Genomic DNA, 19436 nt, shown 5'->3' with positions numbered 1-19436 from the left:
CAGACCAGGGAGGGGCTTCTCCAGAGCCGTCTCCAGTGTGTTTGGCAAGGTCCCAGCAATAGGGCTCCCAGCCCTTCCCTTGTGGGAGACTGTTCCCCAGGCCGAGTCTCTGAGCTGGGCCAGACCCGGGGAGCTGCTGAGCATGGAAATCAATGGGAACCGAGGAGGCCCTGGCCTTGCTATGCTGATGGACTTTGAAGGGGGGAATGGTTTCCCCAGAGAAGTCCGGACTCCTGGGTTCTGTTCCTTCTCTAGCCTGGGCGGGGAGTGGGAGGGGGAGTGTGAGTGTGTCCTGGGCTGGCAGGAGGGAGCTGCTTCTCCAAAGTGACCGATGGTCTTTGTGACTGACCCCAGTGCTCAAAAAGGACGAAATTCCCCGGTTCTTGCAGCCCCAGGGATGACGAGGGAGAGCGTTGAGGGGGAGCAGATCATGCAATGAACTCCTGCCACTGTGTGTAGCCTGCACTCCCTGCACCCCTGTGGGGGGAGGAGGAGCTGCTCTGGCTGGGGCCGGGATGGGGAGGGACCAAACAGGCTGGTTAGTGAGAGGCTGCCTTGACCCCGGACTCACGCCTGCTCCCCGCTCGGTTCCAGGATGGCCGGGCTCTGCCGGTGGCCCCAGAGCCTGAGGGAAGCAGCTGCCATCTTCCCCAGGAGCAGAGCGGCCCCTCCGTCCCCGCTGGCGGGGAAGGAGCTCCCGGCCGGGCCAGGAGGTGGAAGTGCCCAGCCTTCTGGAAGAGGAAACCTGCTCCCGGTGCAGGCGCCGAGGTGGGAGAGGCACCGGCCAGGCCAAAATGGAGCTGGGCCAGGATGCGGCTGGGCAGGCAGGACCCAGCCCAGGAGCAGAACCGGGCAGGGTGGCTCCGGGGCTTGTTGTGTGAGCAGCAGCGGCCCCAGGAGCCCAGCCCCGATTTCCAGCAGGAGGCATCGCCCAGCCCGGTCAGTGGGGACCTTCCAGCCTCCCCAGGGCAGGAGGTGGAGGATCCTCTCCCAGCCCCAGCAGCTCGGCCGCTCCCCATGGGACAGCAGCAGCGCCTGGGACTCGGACAGCAGCGAGGCCGACGGACGCTTCTGCTTTGTTCCAGGTGAGGAGCCAGGCTGGGCTCAGGGAGGGGTGAGGAGGGGGCTGTGAACACCCCAGGCCCAGGCCCTGGAGCAGTGCTATGGGGGGGGTCCCCAGCTCAGGTGTCTGGCCTGAGCCACTGAACCCCACTGACACTAGATGCTGCCACTTTAATCCTCGGTGCTCCATTGGGCAGGGGGTGGGAGGCACCTTCCAGGGAGTCCAGGACAGTCGGGGGGGGGGGTCTCTTTGCTATGGACTCCTGAAGGAGTTGGGGGCTGACGACACTGAGGCTACTTGGAATCAAATACATTTGAGATACAAGTACAGAGCCCATATTCATAACTTCAAATACAGAAATGGTGCCCACATCCAGCCAGCGTCATTATCACCAGCCAATCATAACCTTGTCCTAGACACCTCACACGCCAACCTTTGCACAGTATTTGCTGCACACATATAACAGTGGTGGCAACAATGATCTCTACGGTCCCAGTTCCTATTAATAACGTCACAGCAGGCTATAGAGAAGTGGGAGGGAGGCGTCTTCCAGCCAGCGTGTATCCTCCGTTTCTCCCTTGCCGCTTGGGCTGAGGTGGGAAGGGAGCGAAACGTGCCCGGCTGAAGGTTTTGCACTCGGCCTTGAGGATTAAGCCCGACCCCCCGGCATGGTTAGGTCGGGGTTGTCCTGGGCTCTGTGGGGGGAGGGCTCAGCCGGGAGAAGGGGCAGACGAGGGGATTTTGTCTCTGATAGATAAGGGCTTTGTCAGCGGGAAGCTGTAGGTCACATGCTGGGGGTGACAGTGGGGTTTGAGCTGGGGCAGCAGCCGGGGAGCAATGTGTGTGTGTGTGGGGGGGGGTTCACTTAGTAAAAATGAACCTGCCAAGCCACTCCCTCTGCTGGAGCAAAAGCCTCTCATTTATCTCCTCAACTCCCCTCCATGTAAACCTCCACCCCTCCCCTGGTGCTGAGAGACCCCCTCACTCGCATGGAGATTTGTAATTGTTCTAACTCTTCCTTGGCCTTGTCCAAATAGTTTTCCCAGAAAAATGACCAAGGACATTTCAAATGAGAGAAACAAAACAAACCAGAGAAACCCCCACCACACCCAATTTGGGGCTGAATTTTTCTACTGAAATTTGGAGATAATAAAACTCATCCCTCTGTTGGCCAGAAACCAAAGCTAGACCTCCCCCGCTGTAGCTGTGACTTCTGCCACCGAACTACCCATGCGCTGACTGCTCTTGTGAGACATTTCTCTGCACAATACTGCTGCTATTCCAGTTACTGACTCCAGGAAACATTTTCCTTAGCCTGGCTCCATGTGTCACTGGTTTCTATAGCAAAGATCAGTCCCTGGCCCTGTGGTCCAGACATCCTCATTCACATCAAGCTTCCAGTTCAGAATCATTTCCCATTCCCGCTCTGTGGGAGGGAAGACTTTTAAACGCGCTCTCTGTGTGACTGCACATGGCTAAGCAAAGAGAACAACCCCCCAATCCCCCCTGTGCTTTGGGAGCCAGGTTTGCGGTGGGAATTCTGTAGTTCAGATGACTTCACGCCTGGGCATTGGGATTATTTACCAGTTTCTTTGGCATTGGGGCACTTTTGTGCTCATAGCTGTGATGGCCGAGTGGTTAAGGCGTTGGAGTTGAAATCCACTAGGGTTCCCCTGCGCAGGTTCAAATCCTGCTCACAGCGAGGCCTGTGTTTTAGCCAGTCCCTCACCCGGGGAATACCTCTGTACAACCCCCTGAGACACTCTCAATTCTCTCCCCACCCCAAGTAAATCCTGTTCTGCTCCTTCCATAGAGATCCCTGGGACACCCCCTCACACTGTGTCCCTGAGGGGTCAGGCAAACTCTCAGTGCCTGAAGCCTCTGCCACTCACCTGGTGCCCCATAGATGAGCCATAGCCCTGGTTCTGCTCCTCTCTCTAGGGTGCGAAAGGAGCCAAGTCAGCAACTCCATGGGAGCTACGGGGCTGCAGAACCAACAGAGGAAAAATAGGTGCTCAGGGCCCACTGGCAGCCAGCTCCCCCCTCCCCCCCACTACAGGCCTTGCCGACAAGCTCCTCCTCTTCCCCTTCAGCACCTGCCAGTGATCAGCTGTTCAGTGGGGTGCAGGAGGCGCTGGGCGGGGAGAGGGAGGAGCAAGAGACAGGGAGAGGTGGGGGAGGGAGAGGAATGGGGCAGGAGGGGACGAGGGTGGGAGCTTGGGGGAAGGGGTGGAGTGGGGGCAGGGCCTTGGAAGGAAGGGGAGGAGTTGTTGCGGGTGGCCCTGATGGGAAGCACCGACTATCACAGTGACAATACAACTGACCAGCCTTGCGGGGGAGGCTGAGGGAGATCCGCACTCACCAGGTCTCTTCTCTCCCCCACGGTGAGCCAGACACTGCTCTCTCCTGGCTCTCACTCTAGCAGCTGGACGCCAAGGAGCCATTTCCCCACAGGAAGTGCACTGAGTGCCCCTGTGGTGCTGGGGGGCTGGCGCTGCTGCTGCCTGTGGGGCTGGCAGGGGGGCTGATGTCTGCACAGACTCTCAGCTGCCAGGCCGGAGGGGGCACTTGGGACCTTACCAGACTGGCTCAGTGCAGATGGGGGGTTGACAGAGCAATACAGACGCTCTCCAGAGCACGGAGCAGCAGCCGCCCATGCAGCCAGGCAATGAGCATTTCACAGGGCCTGGAGCCGCGGGGGAGGTGGCAGCTGCTGTTCCAGCTCCTCGGGGACAGGCCCTGTCAGACAACAGCCACTTCTTACTCCCCACAGCTAAGGGCGCCGGGTTCCTCCGGTGGGGGTGTGGAGCAGCCATTCGTTTTCCTGTTCGCACTCCTCTGCGGTGTGAAAATCGGGGAGGGGAGGCAGAAGCCCCACTTCCCTCCCAAAATGACGCCCAGTGGGGGAAGCCAGGACAACAGGGTGGGGCAGCAAGTGGTGGCCAGACTCTCACCGCCAGGGTCTAGTCTAGCTCAGGGTCCAGGTCAACTTCCTCCCCGTACCACTGGCCCCCAGTCCCCTTCCACCACCAGGTCAACCCGGGCACTAGGGCAGGAACGGGGTGAGGCAGCAAGTCAAGCTGAGCAAGGCTGGCAAAAGCGAGTCTTGTCTTCATGGGCCGCTCACAATGACGTCCTTTTTGTGTGTAACTGCTGCAAAAACCTCCCAGACAGAGAGGCAACAGGCCAAAATGCTTACATGCAGTTATCAAAGTAGCTCAGTTGGGAGAGCGTTAAACTGAGGATCTAAAGGTCCCTGGTTCAATCTCAGGCTTTGGCAGGTCCTTTCATCCCTCTTTGTGTGGTGGTGGCTTGTTCTCTGGGAGCACAGTGGTGTCTGCACCCAAGATGAGCAGGGCTGTCCTAGAGGATTTAGGGGGTATGGAACAAAGCAATTTTGGGGGCCCCTTCCATTAAAAAAATGTTGCAATGCTGTAGTCTCATGGGGCCCCTGTGGGGCCTGGGACAAATTGCCCTGCTTGCCTCCCCTGTGGGTGGCACTGACGGTGAGTCTCTGATCTTGGGCTCTGCAGTAGGAAAACATAGAATGGGCTTCTGCCCCTAGTTGGCCCACCTGACCTTTACCAAGGACAGATGGGAGCTGTCTTTCCCAACATGGCAGGAAGAGAGTGAGGCAGGATGACCCTCAGGAATGGTGCCAGAGGGCTGCTGGGCAGTGACAGGCAGGGACTGGGGGTGAAAACTCCTCTGTGCAGCTGAGCGAAGGCAGTACCAGGGAAGGGGCATCTGTAAAAGTGGCCCTGTGGAAGGTGGAAGGGATTTGGGGGCCCAGGAGGAGGCGCTTGATGTTCAGTGCCTTGGAGCAGCTGGACTTGGCCATGGTGGGTGTTCAGGAAATGCACGTTCATGACTTTAGGGTAGATCAATGGGCAGAGGGTGATTGGAGGAAGGGCCTCCTGGCCAGGGAAGAATGATGGGGCTGGAGTACAGTCACTTTCGCGGTGCGAGTACAGAAGGTGGGGGAGCTTAGACCAGCGAGGGCATTACTGGTGGGCTTTGTGCTCTGTGGCACTGGTTACTGCTATATTAGTGTGTATGGTCCCCAGTTAAGGCATGAGAGGGAAGATCAAAGGCTCCCTTCCTCTGGACTGCATGATGTTTGTTGTTGGGGGGGGGGGGTTAATTGTGTCAGCCAGCCTGAGCACCGCTGGTCCCGTTTTCCCAACCGTCAGAGGAAACATTTTTACAATGAGCACTACCTGGTGCAGGTCTGTAGTGAGGTCGGCTTAGAGGAGCTCACTCCAGCCACAGAGGGGGTTCACCTTTCTGCGGGGACAGACCAGGAGTCGCATTGACCGGATTTAGGGTTAGCTTTTGTGTCTTTAGCATGTTGCTTCTCAGATTCTTTCTTGGCCTGACTTGTTACACTTTGACACTTAACAGGCCAGAGTTTGTGCACCTTCCTATTATCCTCACTAGGATCTGATTTCCAAATTTTGAGGAATGACTTTTTGCCTCTAACAGCCTCCAGTACTCGGCCGTTTACCTAGAGTGGCGTTCTGCTGGTCGTCCTATTGTCGTTTCTGATTTAGGGCAAACGTTTCATCTGAGCCTCTAATTGCGGTGTTTTTAAACAGTCTGCAAGCTGCTTGCAGGCACCTAACACTTATGACAGCAGCTCCTTTTAATTCCCACCTAACCATCTGTACTTATGCCGATAGGTTGACTTTAGGTCTTTAACTTTGAGCGGTAGCTGAGAAGATGGTAAATTGGGCAGAAACCCATTCGACAAACCTCTTCATTTCCTTGTTATTTCCTGACTTCTTCATTCATCCCCTTTTCCTTTTTTCCTGGGTGAGGCGGCGGCCTGCCAGGGAGCTCCCCGGCACCTCTGGCTGCCTGGGCTGAAGGCAAGAGGTAGGCCTGGGCGTGGCGAGGGCCTCCTGTCCCGGAATGAGGCTGCAGTGCTTCCTGGTCCCCTTTTCCCACCCACACCGGCAGACGGCTGCTGCGGGAGAACACGAGGGAGGCTCTCAGGACGCCAGACAGTGCTGTGTGGCTGTCAGGGGAAAGAGCCTTCTTCTCTAAAGATGGCTGGCAGAAAGGTGGTGCTCAGCTCTATAAACGACCTCCCCAGTAGCCTCGCTGCCAGGGGATGCAGACATTTCTGTAAGGTGCAGAAAGAGGTTATTTGGCTTCCAAGTTAATATGAGAAATATGCATTTAGGAGATTGAATTTCCATTCTTTTACAGGGCCCCAGTGGCCTAATGGACAAGGCAATGGCTTTCTAAGTCAGAGATTGTGGGTTCAAGTCCCATCTGGGGTGAAAAACTGCCTCTATATTGCAAGGAAGCCTTGGCCTTATTTTCACCAAGGAAGCTGGGAGATGTTTGAACACAAAATATTGGATCTTTGGAAAATGTCCCAGAAATGGCATCTTGACAAATGCTTTCTAAACCCCTCGGTAGCAAACAGTTAATACTAGTGTTTGTCTGAGACTAGAGGGAAGGGGAGTGTTTACTCTGACACCTCAGTGAGTGAAACAGATGGAAAGAGCAAGGCCGTCCTGAAAGAGAAGGGATCTGTCTGGAGACAAAGCAGCCCCTGAGAATGAGCAAGGGTGTGAAAAGAAGAGGTTGAAATGTGTGTTAGATGTTAGTTAGTGTTAGAGGGTTTATCCCTTCACCCTCCCATTACAGGGTCCTTCTTGCGTACACACAGAGCAGCAATGCCCAAAGTCCCAAGGTGCAAACAATTAGATGTTTATTGGATTGAACTTCCAGCAAGCAACGATTCCAGTTTCCTTCCTCGGTGTCCCCATCCCAGCCCTGATGCCACAGAGCCTTGCCTGTGTCCCTGTTCCCATTCTCCCCCTTAGCAAGACATAGGACATATGGTGACACATTTCCTGATAGGGCCAGGCATCAAGGTGGAAGGTGTTGATATTCCATTTGTCCCACTGCCCCGTGCGTAGTGCAGTGCCCTGCACCTTCTCTCGTACGGGTGGGCCACACCCGTTCCAATTAGTGTTCCAGACTTCCCACTATAGTGGGCCTGGGAAGGTTGGGTCCAGGTTGTCTAGTACAGGGGGGAGGGGCTTACTCCATTACTTCTCGGTTATTTCCATAGGCAACGTCACACAAGTATACTTAGCAATACACCAGCCGCTGTAATAATCCACAGCAACACCGAGAGACCTGAGCACTGCCGCATGGTCCAACATCCCGGCCACCACCGAAACACCTCCTCTCCTCCTTCGACGGGGTCAAGCTCTTAACATGTCCAGTTGCTGGCAGTTGCAACACGCTGCCGCTGCAGGTTTTTGTGCTTTTGTCCATATCATAAGTCCATTGAATGTCCACAGAGAAATGGGTTATTGTCCAAACCAACTTAACCACGTGGTGTGGAATCAGGCTGTATGCGCTGGTTCGATTATTCACAGCAGTAAGAGTCACAGATCTATCTGTGCACCAAAGCCCAGAGAGCAGTGTGTAGTGTGGAATTTGGTTAGGGGCTGGTGTAATTGTGCCCCCAGTAATATGTACATTTCCAGCAAAACACCTCATACACAGTACACCCAATTGTCCACCCCTTGCCACGGGCCATTGGGTGTGCTCCTCCACGGCCATCAGGGAGGGGCACATTCAAACATCTTCTCTGGATTTACACCATTTTACACACCCCTCCATTGATTCCCAGCGAGCAAATCCCCTTCTCATTATTCCCATAGGGCTTGTGGGGCCACCTTAGCTGCCGATTCACTTCCAGATACCACGGTAGCTATTACACAGGTGCTGGCCTCCTAGTCGAGCATTTTGAATTTCCATACACATCTTCCCCCAGGTCAGCCTTTTGAAGCCATCCCCACTCATGTCATGAGGTTTTCTGTTCACTGAAACACAACAATGCTAACAACAAGACAAACAACACAAAACATAGATTCATGGTATTCTGGGTTAGTCTTTTGCTGGCACCAGCTTGCTTGTAGAGTGTCTGAAAAACAAAAGAAACAATTTCCACACACACCCCCGGTGGGGACAGATTAGTGCTTAATAATAATAATACCACTTCCTTTTACAAATTTCCTTGCTAATTGCAGGAAAAACAGAAGAATTACCTCCAGGCTGTCCTTATTTTGTTCTATAGTCAGGTAGTGAATTACCCCACTCACTAATCATTTATGAAAGTCATGAGGTGGTGTGCCTCAGTTTCCCCTCTTGTACAACAGACCAGTTTGCAATAGTTTCTCTGCTGTACCAAGCTTTAAGTTTATCCTCAGGTAATAGCTGAGAGACAGCTTTAGATTTAGCTTTAGCACTGTACATACACACACACACTCCTTAGGATTAACCTGTCCCCCTTATTTTCAGGCTTGACTTGTTTTTTCACCTCCCTTTCCTGGAGGGCCACAATCTGAGTCTTCCAGTAGCTTGTTTGCTGACCAGATGTATTTATTATTTGCAGCTCCTTTGTGCTGCCACTGATGGGCAGTTCTCTCCTTCCCCCATCAGCTAGGTCATTTGCATTCACACCGGCTTTCGGGCTTGCTTTTGGATCCAAAGCCATCAGCAGCTCAGAGACACAATCAACTTCCACCCGAGTTCTGATTACTTTCCACTTTCATCTTCTGCTTCAAAGCACACAGATCTGAAAAAAACCCCACAACCTATTGTGGCTCCCTTTGGAGCCCTAATAGGGTTTGAATTAAGTACCATGTTTTGTTTGCATTTTTTTTACCCCTTCTTCAATATACACTGCACACGTCCTGGGAAAACGCACATTCCTTCCATAGTTTAACCTTCATGACATTATGTTACAAACCATAAGTCTCACTTTAGGTTTTTAAAACCTTACACAATTACACACAACATTTTGTTTTGTCTAACATCCCTTGCACTGCAATAATTTTTTTTTACACAACTGTACCCCGATTACACGTCCATCTTGTACAACCAGAGACAGCCAGGGGCAGGCAAGTTAAGTGCCAATAGAAACCTCGGACATTCCTTTAGTGATTTTACTTACATTACCCAGGAGTCAAATCATTTTGATGAGATTATCTCTCCACCTGCTGCCTGCAGCCGTCCCCTATAGACCATTTCTGTGGGCAAAGGGCCAATTTCCCCTCAGAATGTCTATAAAGGCTTCTTGGGACAAAACACAGTGGTGGTAGCAGCCACTTTACCTGACCCTCTTGTATAATTTAACTACTAAGCTTCCATCCAACGTGAGTGCACAGAGCTGCACATACAGTTACATTTATATAACTGGGTTTTATTATTTATCCAAAAACTGCCTTCTTGTAACACCACAACTGTTGCCTTTTGCTATTTCCACAACTCACAAATGTTTACTTTCCTCCAAACTCTGTATTATTAATTTTTGCAAAACCCTGGGTGGCTGCGCTGCAGTGCTGGGGTGACTCTGTAGGGGGAGAAGCTGCTGTGGAGCAATGTAGAGCAGGTGCAGGAAGGAGCCGGGGTCACTATTCACACTGTGAACTGCAAATTTCCAAATTTGGGAATGGCCAAGAACAATTCTAGGGGAAGGTGAATGCAGAGCAGTGACACTGGAGGTGCCCAGACCTCCAACGGGGGCAGTGTGGAAATTAATAATGGGAAGATCATTTGCGAAATTAGTCATCACTGACAAGATTTGTCTCTTCTTATTTCATGTTATGGTGTTAGTTAGCGGAATCAGGATATATTTTACTATGTTAATTAAACACTTAATTTTATTTAACTAAGCCAAAAACTTAGTGTCACTTATTTTTTTCTCTGTCCTAGTAAGAATTAAATGAATGTTGTGACTTTCTGGAAAGTGCAGCAAGATTAAATGTGGGGAATTCAGTCTCTGTGTTTATGAGCTGATGTTTTCCTCTCACAGGTCAGTGCCTGCATTGAAATACCAAGAGGGATCTAAGGGCTGGTGTAGGCTGGGCACAGGGGTGTTCGCAGAAGGGGCGGGGCCTCAGGTGGAAGGGGCGGGGCAGGGCGTTAGTCTCCCCCAGCTGGCGGTTCACGCCCTGCCCATGGTGTTGCAATGACAGAGGCTGCCCAGGCTGCACTTGTAGCGAGGTTCCCCCACTCGGTGGCCGCGCAGAGGTTGCAGGAGACGGGCAGGGGGCAGCAGGGGAAGTGCCGACACAGGAGCTCTCAGCAGCAGGGTGACGGACAATGCCGTGGAGCGGCAGCGACGCAGAGTGAACAGGGCAAACCGAGAGCCGGTTGAAGGAGTGTCAGCAGCAGAAGCTGAGGTTTCTCTTGATGCCTTCCCCTCCCTCCCCCACCCCTGGGGCGTTGCTGCCCAAGGGGAGTGGGGGTTGGGGGAGGAGAGTGGAGGGGTCTGTTAAAGGAACATTGGATTGGCCTGTCACACCGCAAGGTGAGAAACTGAGGCACAGCACTGCCCAGCGTACTCTGGGGTGGGAGGGGGGGGTTGCTGATGAGCGTAGATTTGAATGTGGTTGTGGGGTTTTCCCAAACTCAGGCTTGATTCTCTTTCCCTTTCAATAGAAGTTCTCATTGGCTCTCTGCCCTCGCAGAGCTGGGGAGTGGGGGCGTGTTGCCTTTTCCCCAGGCAGCAGGGTGACACCTGCCTGGTGAGTGAGGGTCGGTTTGGGTGACCCCCACTCAGGGCAGGCTGAGGGCAGGTCTCTGCCCTTTACTCAGCCCAGGAGGAGTTTTTTGCACTAACATCCCAAGTGTGCAAGTCCGTCCCCGCAGAGCTGCCCCAGAGGGTGACCTTGAAGCAACTGTGGAAAACGGGACGGGGGTGGGGGGTAATAGGCTCCTATATAAGAAAAAGTCCAGCCAAACCGGCCTGTCCCTTTAAACATGGGACATCTGGTCACCCTGGAGCAGCCCCACACTCCTGCTCCCCGGCTGGTGCGTTTGTCTGAGGGCTGCAGGGTCTTCACACCCTCAATGTCTGTTGGGAAATCCTGGGTCCATCCGCAGCAGCTGGGAGCTCTGGGGTCCACTCGTAGGAGCTGCAGGGTCCATACGCAGTGGGGTGGGGCTGTGGGGGCTCCCTGGCCACCCATGGCTGCTGGGAGCTCCAGGGTCTGCCTGTGGGAGCTGTGGGGAGATGAGGGGTTTGGGGTGGAGGAGGGGGCTCCAGGCTGCAGGGTGGGGCTGAGGGATTCAGAGTGCAGGAGGGGGCTGTGGGTTGAGGCAGGGGGTTGGGGTCCAGGATGGGGTGATGGCTCTGGGGTGGGAGCAGGGATGATGGGTTCAGGTGTGGGAGGAAGCTCTGGGCTGGGGCAGGAGGTTGAAGTGCAGGGGGGTGAGGGCTCTGGGGTGCAAGAGGGGGCTCTGGGCTGGGGGGGTTCAGGGCTGGGGCAGAGGGGTGAGGGCTCTGGGGTGCAAGAGGGGGCTCTGGGCTGGGGGGGTTCAGGGCTGGGGCAGGGGGGTGAGGGCTCTGGGGTGCAAGAGGGGGCTCTGGGCTGGGGGGGTTCAGGGCTGGGGCAGGGGGTGAGGGCTCTGGGGTGCAAGAGGGGGCTCTGGGCTGGGGGGGTTCAGGGCTGGGGCAGGGGGGTGAGGGCTCTGGGGTGCAAGAGGGGGCTCTGGGCTGGGGGGGTTCAGGGCTGGGGCAGGGGGGTGAGGGCTCTGGGGTGCAAGAGGGGGCTCTGGGCTGGGGGGTTCAGGGCTGGGGCAGAGGGGTGAGGGCTCTGGGGTGCAAGAGGGGGCTCTGGGCTGGGGGGGTTCAGGGATGGGGCAGGGGGGTGAGAGCTCTGGGGTGCAAGAGGGGGCTCTGGGATGGGGGGGTTCAGGGCTGGGGCAGAGGGGTGAGGGCTCTGGGGTGCAAGAGGGGGCTCTGGGCTGGGGGGGTTCAGGGCTGGGGCAGGGGGGTGAGGGCTCTGGGGTGCAAGAGGGGGCTCTGGGCTGGGGGGGTTCAGGGCTGGGGCAGGGGGGTGAGGGCTCTGGGGTGCAAGAGGGGGCTCTGGGCTGGGGGGGTTCAGGGCTGGGGCAGAGGGGTGAGGGCTCTGGGGTGCAAGAGGGGGCTCTGGGCTGGGGGGGTTCAGGGCTGGGACAGGGGGGTGAGGGCTCTGGGGTGCAAGAGGGGGCTCTGGGCTGGGGGGGTTCAGGGCTGGGGCAGGGGGGTGAGGGCTCTGGGGTGCAAGAGGGGGCTCTGGGTTTGGGGGGGTTCAGGGCTGGGGCAGGGGGGTGAGGGCTCTGGGGTGCAAGAGGGGGCTCTGGGTTTGGGGGGGTTCAGGGCTGGGGCAGGGGGTTGGGGTGCAGACTTATCTCGGGCGGCTCCTGGTCAGCAGTGCAGCAGGGGGGACCTACTGGCCACTTCCAGGGCGCAGCGCGGTGCCCTAGGACACGTAGGGACCAGCCTGCCTGAGCCCCGCAGCACCGCTGACCGGACTTTATAACCCAGTCACCCCACTGGGAGCTCCAGGGTCCCCCTGTCACATGTGGTGGCTGGGAGCTCTGGGATCCACCCACAGCAGCTGGGAGCTGTGGGGTCCATCCATGGTGGCATGGGCCTGTGGGAGCCCCTTCCGACACTGGTGGCTGATAGCTGTGAGGCCCCCACCGGCCGACAGCTCTAGTCTTGCTGCCTCAGGGCTGAGGCGGAAAATGTCACTGAGATCTCTGAAAGTCACAAATTCTGTGACCCCCTTTATATAATCTTAGCCTTAATCGTTGTTGACTGTCTCTCTCAATCTAGTGGTCTGCTCTAGCACAGATGGGACAGGGAAGACAGAAGCTCACCCCCCAGCACAGGTTTGGGCAGAAATGGCTCTTGGGCTATTTGCTGAGCATGCAGAGGACTTGTCCAGGCCGGTGGAGCAGCCCAGCCAGATGAGGAGCTGGAAGAAGGAGACCTGAGCAGCCTGGACATCCCACTTTTTCTCCACAGCCACTGCCTGTCAGCAGGATTCCTCCTCCTCCTCCTCAGTGAGACCAAATCTAAGCACCTGGATAGCTGGTCTGTCCGCTGCACCCCAATCCCTCATGCCTGAGCCTCCCTGCCAAAGCCCTGCACCTGGCTCCAGAGAATTGTCTCACATCTCGCTGGGAACTCGACTTCTTGTGCCCAGAGAGTCTCGGCCCCACTCAGTAGAGGACCTGAGAAACACAGTGTCTGCCTTTTCCAAATAACTGCTTGGAAAGGTTTTGTTCATGTGGCCTAATGGATAAGGCGTCTGACTTCAGATCAGGCGATTGAGGGTTCGAGTCCCGTTGTGCTTGTGCAGTTTTACCGTTGTGCTGAACGTCCTGCTCCCTTCAGGGCTGGAACCTCTTCTTGGCTGCTCAGGCCAATGCTCTGGCTTCAGCTAGAGCCCCGGGAAGGAGTTGGGGTTTGGGTGTCACAAAGGCTGGGGCATGAGCCCCAGGTGCTTCCAGTCTCGCCTTTGCCCTTCCTGACTTGCCAAAGAAACTGGGCGGCTGCCCGGGCTAGTGTGTGCGCCTGTCCCTGTGCTGGAGGGTACTTGCTACACAGCGTCTTTGGAGCCTGGCTGTTTCTCTGCTTCTCACCAGCTGGGGAAAAGCCTCTTGGGGTAAAATCTCCTGCCCCATTGCAAAAATGAGCACCGTGAGTGGGACCAGTCAGAGGCCCCTCCATGGGGGCTGGCCCTGCTTTCCTACCGTCTTGTGATGTTGGCGGCAGAGCATCAGCAGCTGGCTGTGGGTGGTTTTCAGTGGGGGTTCTGCATGGCAGGGAGCAGGCTGGCCGGGTGTCTCTGTGGCTGCTGCTGGCCACACATAGGCATGGTTCTCCCCTCCTCTTACCCTACCCTTGGTTGCTCTGTGGCTTTTAAGCCTTCCCTTGGAGCTGTCAGCACCAGCCGCCTCTGTCCTAGGTGCCCAGAGGAGGAGAGGTGTGCTGGGCTCCAGCCTGGGACTCTTCCTCCCTCCTGCCTTTCCCTGACTATGAAACCTGACCCTGACACTCCTTTCTTCAAGCGCCATGTGGGCAAGAGGAAAAGTGTGGTAGAAAGCACAAGGGCCAAACTTGTGGGCATCAGAAATCCCAAACACCCAGTCAAACCACAGCCACTTCTAGACCCCATTCCAACCAAAGACCTGGCTCCAGTGGGTATGAGTCACTCAGCACAAGGTAAACAACTCATTCTGATACAGCTGGAGACAGGAAAGTGCTTGGTTCTCCAGGGCTTTACCACAAGGTCCCACTGAGATTTGAACTCAGATTCCAGCATGCCAACCTTACACCATGGGACCAGCTTGTGCTAGTTTCTCTGAACATTGGTGAGCCTATCATAGAATACCAGGGTTGGAAGGGACCTCAGGAAGTATCTAGTCCAACCCCCTGCTCAAAGCAGGGCCAAGCCACAGACAGATTTTTATCCCAGATCCCTAAATGGCCCTCTCAGGGACTGAGCTCACACACCTGGGTTTAGCAGGCCAACACTCAAACCACTGAGCTCTCCCTCCCTCACAGGGCCAGCTTGTGTAAGGGACTGTTGGCCCTTTACTAAAACTGAGTGGGGTTTTTTTTGGTTGGCTACTTCCCAGTCCCAATAGAAGGGGGAAGGGTCAATGGGAAATCAGGACCCTGAGACTGACAGGCCCCTGGGGCAATGGTCACCAACTGGTAGGGAACAAGTGAGAATTTGTTAATGAGTAAAATTCCTGGTGAAAATTGGCAAAGCTGTGGAGAGTTTGAAAAGTTCCAGTGAATTTACACATGAAGATACAAACAGAGAGACAAGTAGAGACAAAGAGAACATCACAGACTGCACAGGCCCACACAGACATAAACAAAAACCAGACCTACACAGCACACAGAGCCATATACACATAAGGGAAAGCCACACAAAACATAGAACAAATCCACACCAAAAAGTACAGCAAAAGCCCACAACAAGAAAGCACAAAAGCCACATACCAAAAGAATACTTAGCAAAAAACCAATCTGCATGCAAAAGTGATACACACACACACACACACACACAAAACTATGTAAGGCATCCAGAAAAATCACACAGGACCCACATGCACTTCAACACAACAGACAACAAAACCCCAACATACAGAAAGCCAGGCAGGGTTTGAGTCTCACAGCCAAGAGGGTGAGCACACAGGTGGTTTGGGGAGCAAAGACTGAGGGGGAGTCAGGGGCAGTGCTCTGGGCTCTGCCTGGAACCCCCTTTCAGGTACTTGAAAGCAGCTACCAAATCCCACCTCATTCTTCTCTTCTGCAGGCTAAACAATCCCAGTTCCCTCAGTGTTCCCCAAGGGTCAGTCCTAGGACCAATCCTATTCAATTTATTCATAAATGATCTGGAGAAAGGGGTAAACAGTGAGGTGGCAAAGTTTACAGATGATACTAAATTACTCAAGATAGTTAAGACCAAAGCAGATTGTGAAGAACTTCAAAAAGCTCTCACAAAACTAAGTGATTGGGCAACAAAATGGCAAATGAAATTTAATGTGGATAAATGTAAAGTAATGCACATTGGGAAAAATAACCCCAAATATACATACAATATGATGGGGGCTAATTTAGCTACAACGAGTCAGGAAAAAGATCTTGGAGTCATTGTGGATAGTTCTCTGAAGATGTCCACGCAGTGTGCAGAGACGATCAAAAAAGCAAACAGGATGTTAGGAATCGTTAAAAAGGGGATAGAGAACAAGACGGAGAATATAGTATTGCCCTTATATAAATCCATGGTATGCCCACATCTCGAATACTGTGTACAGATGTGGTCTCCTCACCTCAAAAAAGATATTCTAGCACTAGAAAAGGTTCAAAAAAGGGCAACTAATATGATTAGGGGTTTGGAGAGGGTCCCATATGAGGAAAGATTAATGAGGCTAGGACTCTTCAGCTTGGAAAAGAGGAGACTAAAGGGGGATATGACAGAGGTATATAAAGTCATGAGTGACATTGAGAAAGTGGATAAGGAAAAGTTATTTACTTATTCCCATAATACAAGAACTAGAGGTCACCAAATGAAATTAATAGGCAGCAGGTTTAAAACAAATAAAAGGAAGTTCTTCTTCATGCAGCGCACAGTCAACTTGTGGAACTCCTTACCTGAGGAGGTTGTGAAGGCTAGGACTATAACAATGTTTAAAAGGGAACTGGATAAATTCATGGTGACTAAGTCCATAAATGGCTATTAGCCAGGATGGGTAAGAATGGTGTCCATAGCCTCTGTTTGTCAGAGGATGGAGATGGATGGCAGGAGGAAGATCACTTGATCATTGCCTGTTAGGTTCACTCCCTCTGGGGCACCTGGCATTGGCCACTGTCGGTAGACAGATACTGGGCTAGATGGACCTTTGGTCTGACCCGGTACGGCCGTTCTTATGTTCTTATGTTTTCCACTGCCCAGGAGACCCAGACAGGGACTGATGTGCTGGAGATATGTTGGGAAAAGGAACTGTCTGAATTGCCAAGGCAGGAAGCCAACAATCTACAGCAACATCAATAACAACAAAATCACTCTAACCATGCTCCAGCCAGAAGGGAAATGGGCAGGAATTCTTGCTGTTCAGCCATGGCCACACATACAGAGATGCACAGCAGTGAGGGTGCTGGGCAAGCTGGTCTGAGCGAACAATTGGAAATGATCCTTCCGTTAGAACAGAACCAGAGTGTAGAAAGGTCCCTGTGTTAAGTGGTTGAGGCTGAGGCCTTAGGAAGCTGGCCTACGATACCACAGGAATATTTATGTGGAGGTTTGATTCTTGCCAGCTAGGGGAAGCTGGTGTGTGGTGTCTTTGTGGCTGCACTTTCAGTGATGCAGGTTTCTCTATCCCATTGTTCCAGGGTCATCCTACTAGATTGCCAGCTGCTTTTCAGCTGCAGTGTGGAGACTGTTTGTGTGTGTGGAGAGACAGTGTGTGTGTGTGTTGGGGAAGAGTGAGTGTGTTGAGGTAGGTAGGAGCGGATCATTATTATCCCTACTTGAAAGAGGGAGACGCTCAGGCTGAGAAAGGAGAATTGACTTGTCTTAGGTCACAAAGCCAGTCAATGGCTGAATTGGGAATAGGACCCCCCAGAGCCCTGATTTTCAAATTAACCGTCGGATCTTGAATTTCATACATTGAATGACCTCAGTAAAGTGCTCTTAGATGAGCTCCAGTCCAACAAGTGTGCACAGTAATTATTCAGCCAGTATTTGAGGAGAACTGCAATGTTAGAGAGAATCATGAACTGCTCAGAGACCACTAATGCAGAGAAGCAGCAAAATCCGTCAAACATATAAGTGGTTATGACTTATTTACTTGGTCTTAAAAGAGAACAACAAGGACCTGAGTCTCCTCCCTGTCAATAACCCCCTGCTCAGCCAATCAGGGTAGAGACTGAGGAGGGGAGGCTGAGGGGTCTCACCAGAGAGCTAAAAGGATGGCCCAGGTCACTGGCGGGGATCACTGCCCCAGCACTACTGCAGCTCCACAGTTTTGGGTGGATCTCCCACAGTGAGAGCTGCCGAGCACTCCCCCGCAACACACACACACACACACACACACACACACCCCTCCTGGTGTTGGGAGGGGAACAGGAGAAAGGACAAAAGAAGCAAGAGAGGAAGAGAAAGGAGGAAGGGATGGATGGAGGAAAAGTTGAAACCAAAAGGACAAACCCTAATGTCCCCAGTGATTCTAAGGGACAAAATCCCAGGTGTGGAATAAAATTCTGCCTCCTTAAGATCCTGCTTTCCATGAATTCAACTGTCACCAGAATGATCAGACCGAACAGTTTCAAACCTCGAGGAGGCTCTAACCCTCTAAACAGGGACATCTGTTTTCTAGTAAAATCACTAAAAGGAAGGAGAAAACTCAAAAGAGGTTCCTCCTGGCGCTCACGTCCGTGAACCCGAATACTCTCAGTCCTCAAAGAGAGACCTGGAGAAGGAGACTTGCTGAAGCAAAGCCACAGGGTCTCTCAGGTTTCCCTGGCCCCTCGCCCCTGTCCTGCCTGGCTCATGTCAGCATCTCTCTGTGAGGTCACCACCTCCCCACCACCTTTGACCAATAGTCTGAGGTCCTGCAAAAGGCCTTTGTGATGTCACTGCCACACCCCTCCCTTGCTGTGCTAATGTCCTGCCTCTGGCAAGGCACTTTGGAGGTTTGAGCTACTCCCTGTGGATCACCCCACTCAAGGAGCGCTCATTCTAGGAAGGAAGCCAGCTAGACAGTAAAACATCAGACGCTGCTCCCAATGCTACACTTAGTTTTTCAGAAATTAGTTGACTTTATGGCCAGAAGAGACCATTAGAGCATCTAATTTGACCCCTGCATATCACAGGCCTCCTGTATGACACAAGAGCTACTTTTGGGGTAAACACATTCCAGAAAGGCATCTAGTCTTCATGAAATGACGTCACGAGATGGAGAATGCACCAATTTCCTTGGTAGCTTGTTCCTGTGGTGAATGATCCTCACTGTTGAATATTTGTGCCTTAATTGTAATATGAATTTGTCTCTTTTCACCTTCCAGACATTGGGTTTTTTTATGCCTTTCTCTGCTACATTAAAGAGCCCTTTAATAGCCAATCTTTTCTCTCCATTAAGGCACTTCAACGTTTCAATGAAGTCACCTTTCAATCTTCTTTTGAGAAGCTAAACAGGTTGAGCTCTTTCAATAGCTCACTAGAAGGCATTTTTCTCCAGCCCTCAGAACATTTGGTGGCTCTTTGCTGCCTCAACTCCAATTTCACACCATCTTTTTCAAATGAGGACACCAAAACTGGAGGCAGTATTCCAGTATCAGTCTCGCTGATACCATGTCACCTCCTGTGACGTTATTGACATAATCTGTAACTGTATAGATCACCGTTGCCACCACTGTTCTATATTTGCAGCCAATATTGTATAAAGGTGGTCACATAAAGGGTCTATGGAGAGGTGATGATTGGTTGACTATAATTATGCTATCTCTAGATATGTATCATTTTTGTAGTTGACATTATGAATATTGGCTCTATGCTGCCTGTATTTCAAACTTGTGCTATGCTTCTGGGGAACACCCCAGCCAGACAAATTGGTGTCAGCTCTGCCTAGCCTGCTTGATGGCCCATTAAGGACCATCAGCTATACAACTGACCCATTGAGAGAAGGCAGATATGCCTTGTGGCTCAGCAAGGTGTGCAGGGACCTGCCTATGGAGAGAAATCTAAGGTTTTTCGATGTCACGTGCTGGATAGAGTGTCCTTGGGACAAAGAAAGCAAAGACCACATGGCAAGAGACTATAAAAGACTGATGCCTCATCTCCATCTTGTCTTCAGTCCTGCTTCCTACCTCTGGAGGGACTTTGCTACAAACTGAAGCTCTGTACAAAGGACTGAATGGCCCATCCCAGTTGTGGATGTACTCCAGAGACTTGATTTGAACCTGCAGTTTATTCCATCACTGCTACAAGCCTGAACCAAGAACAAATTACAGCATGGTTTTATGAAAGGTAGATCGTGCCAAACCAAC

General features: G+C 52.9%; 3 non-coding genes across 3 annotated transcripts; all 3 read left to right on the top strand.

Moving 5' to 3' along the window:
* The first annotated feature begins 2683 nt into the window (after positions 1 to 2683).
* Positions 2684 to 2765, top strand: TRNAS-UGA. Its single transcript has one exon. It is a non-coding gene; the product is annotated as a tRNA-Ser (tRNA).
* A 1505-nt stretch (positions 2766 to 4270) lies between these two features.
* TRNAL-GAG lies at positions 4271 to 4343 on the top strand. The gene has a single exon. It is a non-coding gene; the product is annotated as a tRNA-Leu (tRNA).
* A 1935-nt stretch (positions 4344 to 6278) lies between these two features.
* Positions 6279 to 6351, top strand: TRNAR-UCU. Its single transcript has one exon. It is a non-coding gene; the product is annotated as a tRNA-Arg (tRNA).
* Positions 6352 to 19436: the final 13085 nt, after the last annotated feature.

Source organism: Mauremys mutica, unplaced genomic scaffold, assembly GCF_020497125.1.
Source record: "Mauremys mutica isolate MM-2020 ecotype Southern unplaced genomic scaffold, ASM2049712v1 Super-Scaffold_100120, whole genome shotgun sequence".
Lineage (NCBI taxonomy): Eukaryota > Metazoa > Chordata > Testudines > Geoemydidae > Mauremys > Mauremys mutica.
The sequence above is the reverse complement of the archived record's forward strand: the minus strand, read 5'-3'. Positions and strand labels throughout refer to the sequence as shown.